This window comes from Diabrotica virgifera, chromosome 2 (genome assembly GCF_917563875.1).
Source record: "Diabrotica virgifera virgifera chromosome 2, PGI_DIABVI_V3a".
In the NCBI taxonomy this organism is placed as follows: Eukaryota; Metazoa; Arthropoda; class Insecta; order Coleoptera; family Chrysomelidae; genus Diabrotica; species Diabrotica virgifera.
This window is the reverse complement of record NC_065444.1, coordinates 66193722-66207016: the sequence shown is the minus strand read 5'-3', so window position 1 is coordinate 66207016 and position 13295 is coordinate 66193722.

Genomic DNA, 13295 nt, shown 5'->3' with positions numbered 1-13295 from the left:
ATAACTCGACAACAGTCAAGTTTAGAGAAAAATGACCAAAGACCTTTTTTACTCACAATGATCCAAATTATCTAAAAAAAATTGTGGGAAATGAAAAAATTATTTTTGTGAATTTGTTTAAAAAAAATTGTTTAAAAAATTTTTCGACCACGGCACCCTGTGGATATGTTATAAAGACCTCTTTTTGAGTAAGTTTGTGCAAAAAAATCGAATCGAAATAGTTCCGCTATCGGGGGCGACGATACAGTTGGACTATACCGCTAATTGTTAATAACTAAAAATAACAGCTTTGTAATAAAATAGCGACAAGAGTCTCTTCAGTACGTTAAATAAGATATTTGAATCTTGATTTTGTCACTTTTTGAATTTCATAATAATCATTTTTAATGGAGTTATGAAGCCTTGAAAATGGCCATTTTCGCATTTTTCAAATTTTTAATCGCGTGTAACTCGACAACAGTCAATTTTAGAGAAAAATGACGAGAGACCTTTTTTGCTCAGAATGACCCAAATTATCTAAAAAAAATTGTTGGAAATAAAAAATTATTTTTGTGAATTTGTTTAAAAAAAATTGTTTAAAAAATTTTTCGACCACGGCACCGCCCGGCACCCTGTGGATATCTTATAAAGACCTCTTTTTAAGTAAGTTTGTGCAAAAAAATCAAATCGAAATAGTTCCGCTAACGGGGGCGCTGATACAGTTTGACTATACCGCTAATTGTTAATAACTAAAAATAACAGCTTTGTAATAAAATAATGACAAAAATCTCTTCAGGACGCTGAATAAGGTAATTGAAACTTGATCCTGTCACTCTTTGAATTTCATAATAATAATTTTTAATCGAATTATGAAGCCTTGAAAATGGCCATTTTCGCATTTTTCAAATTTCTAATCACGTATAACTCGACAACAGTCAAGTTTAGAGAAAAATGACCAAAGACCTTTTTTACTCACAATGATCCAAATTATCTAAAAAAAATTGTGGGAAATGAAAAAATTATTTTTGTGAATTTGTTTAAAAAAAATTGTTTAAAAAATTTTTCGACCACGGCACCCTGTGGATATGTTATAAAGACCTCTTTTTGAGTAAGTTTGTGCAAAAAAATCGAATCGAAATAGTTTCGCTAACGGGGGCGACGATACAGTTGGACTATACCGCTAATTGTTAATAACTAAAAATAACAGCTTTGTAATAAAATAGCGACAAGAGTCTCTTCATTACGTTAAATAAGATATTTGAATCTTGATTTTGTCACTTTTTGAATTTCATAATAATCATTTTTAATGGAGTTATGAAGCCTTGAAAATGGCCATTTTCGCATTTTTCAAATTTCTAATCGCGTGTAACTCGACAACAGTCAATTTTAGAGAAAAATGACGAGAGACCTTTTTTGCTCAGAATGACCCAAATTATCTAAAAAAAATTGTTGGAAATAAAAAATTATTTTTGTGAATTTGTTTAAAAAAAATTGTTTAAAAAATTTCTCGACCACGGCACCGCCCGGCACCCTGTGGATATGTTATAAGGACCTCTTTTTGAGTAAGTTTGTGCAAAAAAATCGAATCGGAATAATTGCGCTAGCGGGGGCGACGATACTGCCCGGTCTATAATATATAATTACAAAGATATTAGAAAGAATATTACAAAGATAGAAAGAATACACTTCGAAGAAATATAATCGAAGACAATGAAATGCAGGAGTTAAACGTTAGCACACAAAACTCATTGAAAAAAAAAATAAAAAATGGCAAAGCCGCTGAAAGTGACAACCTACCGATAGATTTACCTAATAAAGGCGCGGCAATCGAATCAGTAGAAATGTTACACAAACTCTTTGACAAGATATGGACCGACGAGGAGGAGCTACCAAAGGAATGGAATGAGGATGTATTCCTTAAGATACGATTATCGTCTATATCAGCGGCGCTCAAAGAGTCGATCGCGATCGCCCGGTCGATCGCCAAAGTTTTTGAAGTCGATCGCGATTTACGGAAAAATACAAATGAAAAAGATGTGGACACTAATTAATACGCATACATATGTGAGGTGGTTAAAATAATTAGTCCCGAAAAAATTTCTTTTCTAGAAGAACGAGGGGAAAAAATAACAATTATCGATATGATGAGCGCAGTACATTCCTTTGTCAACAAATTGTTATTATTGATTAATCAAATGAACAGAAAGGATTTAAATAACTTTCTATCGTTGAAAAAAAGGTTAACCGCCCATTTGAATCATATTTATTATGAAACGGAGATGCAAGTAGTTCATGGCGAGTTTGAAAGACGCTTGGCTGATTTTAAGAAACTGACAGATATTGTAACATTCATGTCTAATCCATTTGCTTGTGAAGAGTGGAAAAAATTGCCACTGAAATATTAATTACTTTCAATATGGAGATCATTTCCATTCAAAATAACGCACTGAAAATAATTTCGGATACTTATATACACCTTAAGTCCAGAGCGGCTGATAAGAAATTTTGGTCTTTCATACCGTATAACAAATATCCATCTTTGAGGGAAATAGCTCTGAAGCTTATCGCATTCTTTGGATCAACGTACTTGTGTGAGTCTGCATTTTCCCAAAAGAAGGTAGTGAAATCAAAGTATCATAATCGGCTAACTGACGAACATATCTCATCATGCTTGCATCTGGCCCTCGGTAATTCCGTACCATCATATGAAAATCTTGTGAATACTATGCAGTGCCATGCATCAATATCCAAATAAAATTAGGATGAAAAACATGACTTTAATTACAACTCTCTGAAGTTACAACGTTTTATCAAATAGAAATGTGCAACAAAGTTTTTTATTTTCAAAACTGTTGTTTTTTACTAGCAGTCGATCGCTGGACGCTTGCAGTTTATGTGGTAGATCCCACACAGTATAAGTCTGAGCACCACTGGTCTATATTATTAGTATTGATTTTCTATTGACAATGATTTGGTGTAATTATCTGAAAACTGATATTTTCTGTTATCAGTAATCATCTCTAGCATCACTCTCTCTACCTTTATACCTACGCGGGGTCGGCTTCTTCATAAAATTATATCTCATACCATTATCAATCGGCTGTACTGACGTCCTGCCTAAGCGTTTCCCACTCTTCTTACTCCTTCCAGAAACATGCACGTCAGCAACTCGTCGTATTGGATATTTAATGTCTCGACGTTGAACATGCCCATAAATATGCTCTCCCATTTTGTCATAAATTGGTGCTACTCTACCCCTAGACTTTCCTTAATATCTCTATCTCTTGTCGTTTCCCCATTACTGAGGATCGTCATTTCTTCCAAATATTCCTAACAATTTTTTTCAATTGGTCTCTATATTCAGCTGGTCTAAGAGATTCGCAGAATGAGTTTCTAGCTGAATTCTTAATTTGGTCGGACCATCTAGTTGGTGATCGTCCTCTTGATCTTCTCCCCGGAACGTTTCCAGAAACCATTAATCTCTCCAAACTATCGTCACCTCTGCGAACCACGTGACCGAACAATTACAGAATTCGTTGCAGATATATTGTAATCCATTTTTTAATTTCGAGTTGGTTTAGAATGGAAACGTTTGTCCTATGAGCTGGCAGGACCCCCGTTACCATACGTGCAAAGTGTGCAATGCACACGGGCGTCATCCTTTAGGGGCGCTAGAATCCATAGGATCAAAAATTGCAAAAAAAATGGCAAAGAGAAATAAGAAACAAAAATTAACTTTAAAATAAAAGATGAAAAATTAAGAATTAGGTATAAATACACACGAAATTGTATTAGTATAGTGGGATGTAATAAGAACAATGTTCTCAGGTTAAGTTTAATGCCTTTGAGACAATATGGTCCAGCAGAATTGATTCAATAAAGCCCCTTAAACTTTATTTAATTACGGTTTGGGAAAGTCTTCTAGAAGAAGCTTGTAACGGTTTGACGTTACGAAATTAGTTTTGAACTTTTTAATTATTTTTACAATTTATTTTCTGTTGATTTCTTTCAAAAAACTCTAATTTTCTCGTAATGGACTACTTACGTGACGTCATACTTCGGTGATGGAAAGTACTATATACGCCACCTATCAAGAAATATTCTTTCGTGTTCTGAGGTCGTCCTTGTGACTGACGAAAAGAACCTCAGCTTTCACTTTTGGTTGGAACTTCTGAGTGAGTGGCATGGGGCAAATTTAAGTCCAGTTTGGAGGTTAACGATACCTCGTGTCAGTTAAAAATGTGAATTTCTAAATATGGATCACCAAACCTATTGAGGATTATTTGGGAGAAGTAAGTAATTCTTCCAATGGGGTTTTCTGCATAAAATCATCGAGTCTCATGGTAACTACAATGTTTATATTAATTTTTTATAACAACCTGTTGTCACTCTGTTTCGTGGTGACATATATAATTTTTCAAATTAAATCTTATGTGTAAATTCATTCCGTGAATTTAGTAGATATCTTTTAATTATTTCAAAATCTTTAAGTAATATTCCTTCAGAGAAAATTATAATCTTTATTTTTAGCTGTTTATCTGTATCTTTATCTTAATTTTATCATTGTATTCCAAACTATTAATAGTAATCTTATAATTAGTTTAAAGAAATCATAGTTATTCTGTATTTAAATCCCAAATCCACGTCTGTAATTAGAAAAACACATAAATTTTTGTCAAGGTCATATTTTGTCATGTATTCAGTAAATTTTTTGTGTTTAACTAATGGCCTTTTTACATTACTCTCTATCCTAAAAACACTTTCCGAGTTTTTCTTCTTTCCTTTATTTAATTTGTCGTACAGTGGGAAATTGAAATAAACGGGAATTATGTTTTTCTGTAGCCACTCACGTGAAATCTTAAACCATCTCACAACACCGAGAGCCAACCATTAGTCACTTAGGGGAACAAGTTTTTTTGGGCCATTCCAGCTCCTTTTCGTCTTCGCACCTGGATCTACAGGAGTCATGGTTTTGCACCATCCTGGTGATCATTTCCGGGGATGCAGCAGCAGCCTCTTCCGGAGCCGTTTGGGTTTGGTTTGGGAACATTTAGTGTTGTGCCTTAAGTAACTATTATGATTCATATTATATCTCAGACGTTTTGGTTTAATGCAATATGTTTATTAATTACTTTGTTTAAGATCTAGCTTGCATTTATTTGGTTTTTAATATAGGTACACATAAGTTTATTAAGTTCCCAAACATGTAGGATTTTACGGTATTGTACGTTCAGCTCTGCGTATTTGCCCAAAAGGTATTACTTTTTATATTTTATTGTTTATTTAGGTTGATTTCATGTCATTATATAAATTTAGGATGTAAGTATTAGTTGCTTGTTTCCCAAATATTTTGTCTTCATTAGCTTTTCTTCATTTGTTCGGTCAATTTAAGTCGGTTGTAGATTATATTTCTTCGCTTCAATTTCATTCGTTAAGTTTACTTAATTCATTATAGTATTTTCTGTAGTCAGGTTTGTGCCTGCTTATTTATAGTTTTCATATTCGTCGGTTTTTAATTTAGTTGTACGTAGCGAGCGTACTATAACCATTTGGTAAAGGGACTCATGTGAGTTGTACCCTATGTATAAGTAAGAGGTATATCTTTTTGTACATACATATAACAGGACTGTTGTTATATGATATATCATGTTTAACGATAACTTTTGTCATGTTAGAGTCACATTATATGCATTGTTTAACTCAGAGATTTTCAAAAATCTAGTAGTTATCTTTAATAAATGTTTATTTATTTTGCATATCATTTCTTTTTATTCCTTTATATTTACATTTATTTATATATTTAATATATTTAATATTTGATAGCAGTGTCCCATATAGCACACAACGTCAGATGGACGTCCATATAACGTACATTTAAAGTCCAAACGTCCATGGACCAAAACTGGACGTACTATGTACGTCCATTACGCGACGTCCATTGGACGTTTGATTTCAACGTACGTTTTACACAAAACGCGACTATTATTATCAGTAATTATACAGGGTGTCCCGAAAAGATTGGTCATAAATTATACCACAGATTGTGGGGTCAAAAATAGGTTGATTGAACCTCACTTACCTATATAAAATAGTTCACACAAAAAAAGTTACAGCCCTTTGAAGTTACAAAATGAAAATCAATTTTTTTTTCATATATCGAAAACTCTTAGAGATTTTTTATTAAAAATAGACATGTGGAATTTTTATGGCAGCAACATCTTAAAAAAAATAAAGTGAAATTTGTACACCCCATAAAATTTTTATGGGGGTTTTGTTCCCTTAAACCCCCTCCTCCAAACTTTTGTGTACGTTCCAATTAAATTATTATTGTAGCACCATTAGTTAAACACAATGTTTTTAAAACTTTTTTGCCTCTTAGTACTTTTTTGATAAGCCAGTGTTTATCGAGATATTTTGAATATTTGTCGAATCCACGACATATTTGTATATGGTTAAAGTATGATTATAGACACCTGTTAATAATCTGAAAATTTATTTATAATTTACATTTTTAGGTCTACAGTAGAACCTCGATTATCCGTCAGGGCACCGGACCAAGGGTATGACGGATAATCGAAAAGACGGTTAACAGAACATTAAAAAAAATTAAAAATTCATAGTACAACTGTCAAATTTCATTTGTATGGTTTGTTTGACAATATAAGAGGGATTTGTGTTCGTACAATCGAATCAATTTAAAATATTCTAAAATCTGTGTTTGTTTTACTGTTGCTTTACATTTTGCGACGGCTGAATTTGTTAATGGGCATAAGATCATACAATCTACTTTATTGGCTTCTTCTTGTTGAGAATACCATTCGATGAATTATTGCATATGCGATGCAGCTTCTCTAGATTATTTACGCAAATCTTTGTCAGTTACAATAGGTTCATCAATATAGCTACAGTCAAATTCCAAGTCTGTGTCAGCTTCTGAAGCTGTTGGGTCCACCTTTGTTGCCATTTCAACGATTTCTTCATCTGTCCGCAATGGATAGCCGTTTGAGTCCTCATCACAAATCAAATTAACTTTTTTTTTATTTTTTGCATTAAAATTATTGCTAATGTAGTCAATACAACTTCTGTATGTACCCTGACGGTTAACAGAGGTGACGGTTAATGGAGAGACGGATAATCGAGGTTCCACTGTATTTTGAAAAAGAAGCCACATCTCGATAACAAGTGACTTATCAAAAAAAGACTAAGAGGCAAAAAAGTTTTAAAAACACTGTGTTTAACTAATTGTACCACAATAATAGTTTAATTGGAACGTACACAAACATTTGGGGGGTTTAAAGGAACAAAACCCCCATAAAAATTTTATGTAAATATATTAAAAAAGAAGCTGCATCTCGATAAAAAATAGCCTATCGAAAAAATAATAGTAGGCAAAAAAGTTTTAGAAACGTTGTGTTTAACTAATGGTACCACAATAATGAATTAATTGGAAGGTACACAAAAGTTTGGAGGGGTTTAAGGGAACAAAACCCCCATAAAATTTTATGGGGTGGATAAATTTTCCTATAATTTTGTTTTAAGATGTTCCTGCCATAAGAATGATACATGTCCATTTTCAATAAAAAATCTCTAATAGTTTTCGATATATTGAAAAAAATCGATTTTCATTTTGTAACTTCAAAGGGCTGTAACTTTTTTTATGAGCACATTTGTACTAAGGTAAGGTAGGTTCAACCAAACTATTTTTGACCCCAGAATGTGTGGTATAATTTATGACCAATCTTTTCGGGACACCCTGTATATAGCTTCTTGTTTTAATCAAAGCAATATTATTAGTAGAATACAAGAAGCTTCTAATAAATGTAGTCACATATTTTTTCATCATCGAAGGTTTTTCTAAAGGCTTTTTGCTATGTATGTATTCAAAAAATTATGAACACTAGATTGCTTTCTGAAAAGTGCCCTACAAAAATGTCCATAAGACGTACATTGAATGTACATCAGATGTACATTGAATGTACATAAGATGTACACTGAAAGCTTCAACAACGTACACTGTACGTTTGTAGCGGACGTTCTATGGACGTCCAATTTTGTGAACTCTGGACGTTCGTTGGACGTCCATCGGATGTCCATTGTACCTTAGCGGGACGTCCATTGGACTTTCCAATGTACACAGATGTACGTCCATTGGATGTCCATAAAACGTACTTGTGCTATCTGGGGTAAGATACCTGGGAGAATGATCGAAGATCATTTTCTTGGCACCCATGATTTGTTAGTGTTATTTAATTTGTTCTTCTTTAGCAATTATTCTCCTTTATTTATTTTCAGAGCATTATTCTTATCTTAGTACCTATATACCTTTTCTAGTCATTATTATCTACTTTGAGCTACTGTTCTTCGACAGGCATGCAAACGAGCCGTATCCATCCTTGAGTGTCAAGTTGTTCTCTTGCTAGCCAACTCTATTCAGTTTGCCTCTGTCTCTTCATACTTCTGCTTCTATCCCTTTTAATTCCCCTTTCCTCAACTTCATCATCATTATCATTATTTCCCCCTATATAACACTACTGCACAAGTAGTATTTTTATTACTTCAGCTTTTTCTTAATATTTTTTATTACTTCGGCTTCTCAACGTAGAAGCCACCTCACTCTCTCTTCATTTTTGTTCCAATAGCTGACATCTAGTTCCTTTTTTCCTCACTTCTGTTGGAGTTTATCTTTCTCTTTACTTTCACTCCAACAGAAGTTCTTCTTTTTGTTACAAGCTGAAGATAATTCCTTTCACGTTGATGCAAGACATAAAGTGAGTTCCTTAAGGTGCCCACCTTAACGTTTGTACTTTTCAATTTATTTGTGGAATTATTCTGTGGCATGACGTTTTATTTCATATAAATAATTGTCAGCAAACAAACGCAAAGTGCTACAATTAGTATTAAAGTAGGTAAGCCAAACCTACCTAAAAAATTTACTTGATCACTTCCAGCAATATAGATGTGACCAAGCATTTCAAGAAATTCTTGTACAAGCGAAAGAAGTAGCACTCTCTCTCAAAATTGAAAAAGACTTTCCACCGTTACCAACAGGAGAAAATTTAAACCAAAACTGTTTGACTATGAACACCGAAATAAGACCCCTCATGATCCAAAAACCGCCTTTAAAATTTAGTTTTTTCTTAAAAATTATAGATCAAATTTTCTGCTCTCTAAAAAAACGATTTGACATTAAATAAGTATGATATATTTTCGATTTTTTAGCGACATATTTTTAAAATTAAAAACGAATGACAGGATATAGACTCCAATGATTTGTTTAATGAAATTAAAGCGTTAAAGTTGTTTTCATTACCTGATGATACTGACCCCTTAAGTATTTAACAATATAATATAAACTGCTCGTCAAAAGTTAGGGATATAGAAAATTATGCTGATTTTCACAGTTGATTTTTTCGCGAACAGACGGATTCCGCTATTTTTTTTATTTTAGCCTTTTCTTTAGTATTTACACAATTGTGCAAAGGTTTACTTAAACTTATTTTTTGTACTTATACCGGGTGGAAGAAAAAAATATGTTTTTCTTGTGTTAAGTTTGAGACACCCTGTAGGGAGAACGAGGTACAAATGTGAGTATACATCAGAATAATATTGTAGTCTTATGTTTTGTGAACATGCTGTTGTTTGAATGTCCCTGATATATTTAGAAACAAAAAAATAGACGGTTTTGTAATTTAACATATGTTTTAACCGAAACAAAAGTTTGAGACACCTTGTAGGGAGAAAAAGGCACAAAGGTGAGTATACCCCGATATTATGTTGTAGTCTCATATTTTTTGAATATTTTATTTTTTTAATTTCTCTGACATCTAAAGAGACTAGACGGTATTACTCTTTAATATGTTTTTCTATGTTTCACATGTGTGATGTGACGCATGTCGTCAGTTAAAACACATATTAAAGAGTAATATCATCTAGTTTCTTTGTTATTAAAGATATCGAAGAAATTAAAAAAATAAAATATTCACAAAATATGAGACTACAACAAAATATCGAGGTATACTCACCTTTGTGCCTTTTTCTCCCTACAAGGTGTCTCAAACTTTTGTTTCGGTTAAAACACATGTTAAATTAAAAAACCGTCTATTTTTTTATTTTCAAAGATATCAGGGACATTCAAAAAACAAAATGTTTACAAGACATAAGACTACAATACGATTTCGATATATACTCCCATTTGTACCTCGTCCTCCCTACAGGGCGTCTCAAACTTAACATAAGAAAAACATTTCTTTTCTTCCACCCGGTATAAGTACAAAAAAAAGTTTGAGTATACCTTTGCATAATTTTGTAAATACTAAAGAAAAGTCTAGAATAATAAAAGAAAAATTAGCGGAATCCGTTAATCTGTTCACGAAAAAATCTACTATAAAAATTCATCAGAATTTTCTATATCGCTAACTTTTGACGAGCAGTTTATTTGAAAACAATTAAATATCCATCCTTCCAAACGTAAGCATTTCACTAAGAATTCTTTTGACATTGCCTGTAGGTATCTGTAGCTTCTGGAAAGCGATCTTTTTCAAAGTTAAAATCATTAAAAATTATTTAAGATCGACAATGCTTCAAGAAAGATTGTCTCGTTGAACAAGAAATTTTTGATGGTACCTATACATGTTAGCGATGTAATTAATAAATTTGCAACAGAAAAGTCTCGGAAAATATCGATACTATAATGGCTATTTTTTTATTTTTTCATTGTACCTAGCTATCATTTTTGATTTTATAACATTTAAGTATATGTAATATAAGTAGAAACTGGTATTTATATATTTATATGTAGGTAGTAGACATTAGGCAATATTTCTGTTAGTTGTTCCTAAAAAGATGTGATTTTTAGTTTTGGGTTATTTTCTAGTAAACAACGTGTCTGTACCCCATTAGTTCTTTGGTTTATTTCAAGTACCTAACTACCTACCTACCTTAAAAAAATAAATAAAAAAATGATCCAAAATGCCTTAAGGGGCACCAACATTCTTTTTTTGCACACAGGCGCCAGTAGCCCTTACAGGGCCCTGTGTCCAAGGTATGCGCAGCTTTATTGATTTCCAGGCCAACTTTATTGCTTTCGTATTCAACTCTTTGCAGGACTCAGGAGATCCCTCTTCTTCCCTAATATACTGATTCATAATTTTATCCTTTTTCGTCACTTTATTTATCCATCTAAGCATTCCTATTTCCGATATATGCATTCGTTGTTTCTTTCTTTTTAACTGCCCAATATTTCCGTACATCACAGCTGATCTTATGTGAGTTTCATAGTATTTTTCTTTCAGTTTCATTGCAATCTGTCTGGCATACAATATATGATTCGCTTCCTTCCACCTCATCCATTCCACTATAACTCTAATACATGCAACGCCATCTATTTCCCCATTACTCTATAATACTGATCCTAGGTACTTAAAACTATTAGGTACTTTTCACAATAATTTCATCATCAGTTTATTTGCAGCAACTCTATAATAAACATTCCAACTGCTGTTTTCGTTCTACGAAGTTGTAAACCTTTTTCCTCAAGAACTTATCTCCACTGTTCTAAATTTTGTTCTAAAGCCTTTTCAGCATTTCTTACTAACACTACATCATCAGCATGCTAAATAAATCATACAAGGGCTAAACACTGAGAACTGATGCAATCCTACGTTTACATACAATTTATCATTCTCCCTTAAACCTGTCCTAATACTAGTTTGTTACTTCCTCATACTTGTCTAACAATCTTCACATACTCACCGCAAACTAGTTTCTTTTTGAGCGCCCACCACAGAATCTCTCGAGGAACTCTACCATAATGTGCTTGATGTCTAAGATCAATAAGTCAGAAAAACGTTTGTTTTTTTATTTATGTATTTTTACATCAGCTGTCTTTTAATTAAAAATGGACAGTTGTTGATTAACCTTGCTAAATCTTAAACTAATTTTTTGATATTTCCGTTTCTTCATGTGTCCGTCTATCAATGATTGATTTCTTCTTCTTCTTCTTCTTTTTGTATACACATGTCTGTTTTTTCAATGTGTCTCTAGTAAGTTCTGCCTTTCACTTCTTTTGTCTTTTGTGGGGAAATTAACATGTTACATTTTCTGGCGGTTATGTTAAATTGGTGCATCATACGTTGTATATCATCTTCACTTTGAGAGATTAGTATTTCATCGGCTGCATAGCAGATTATTTGAAGTTGTTTTTCTCCCATTTGGTATCCTTCTTTAGTTTTTACTTTTTTTATTATTTCGTCCATGATCAGGTTGAACACTCAAGGAATCCTCCTGTTTTATCCCATTGCTGGCTTCAATTGGGTCAGTTAGTTCATCTTCCACTTTTACTTTTATTGTGTTGTTTTGGTAGATGTTTTCGATCTTTTTAATTATTCCTAAAGATAGGTACCTCTCTTGAGTATAACAAATGGATAACGTTCTTTAATTTTACCCTGTCAAATGCTTTCTTAAGGTCCACGAAACAGAAATTTGCTGGTTTGTTGTATTCTAACGATTTCTCTTGAACTTACCTCATTATAAATATAGCGTCGGTGCATGACCTTCACAAACTAAAACCTTGTTGTTTTTCTGTTAATGTTATAATTTCATTCAATTTGTTTGTTATCACTTTGGTTGTTAATAATAATTGCTTTAATGAGAGTAATTATTACTCTCTCTTATATTTACATAGTGTGACTAAACAGTTTCATGGCCCTGTACTTTGAACATTCTTGTACATCTCATTTTGTTTTTGTATACAGGTGTTAATATGCTACTCCCTCTTATAATCCTACTAAATAAACCTATCAGTAAACTTGTTCCAGTCTCTATTAAAGATGTCCACACTTCTCCAGAGATCATCTGGTCCAACTGCTTTAACTTTCTATTTTTTTTGCAGTGCCTGAACAACCTCCACATTGGCCCACATGTGTATTAAAATCGTCTCCTATTACGACTCCCTCCTCTGAAGAAATATCAGTATGTCGTATGTCTCCTAATAATAGGAAACTTTTCTTTCATTCTCACACAGGCAGACTTGAGGAGCATACACGTAACATTCAATACCTCTTATTAACTGCAAGACCTTTTTTACCTCTGGTTAGTTCTTTAAAGCTTTTAGTTTTTCGGCCTTCTCTTATATTGTAAGGTTCTTTTTCTTGTCTGTGGTGGCTTTTCTTTTTGAATCGTTGAAATTTGCCTGTAATTCTTCTCTTAGTTTTTTTGTCAATATATTTGATTTGTCCCCCGTTTCTTGATACTTTTACGTTTTCCCTTATTTTGTATTCCTCTTCAGCCTTCAGTAATCCAACTTTGGACATAGTCCT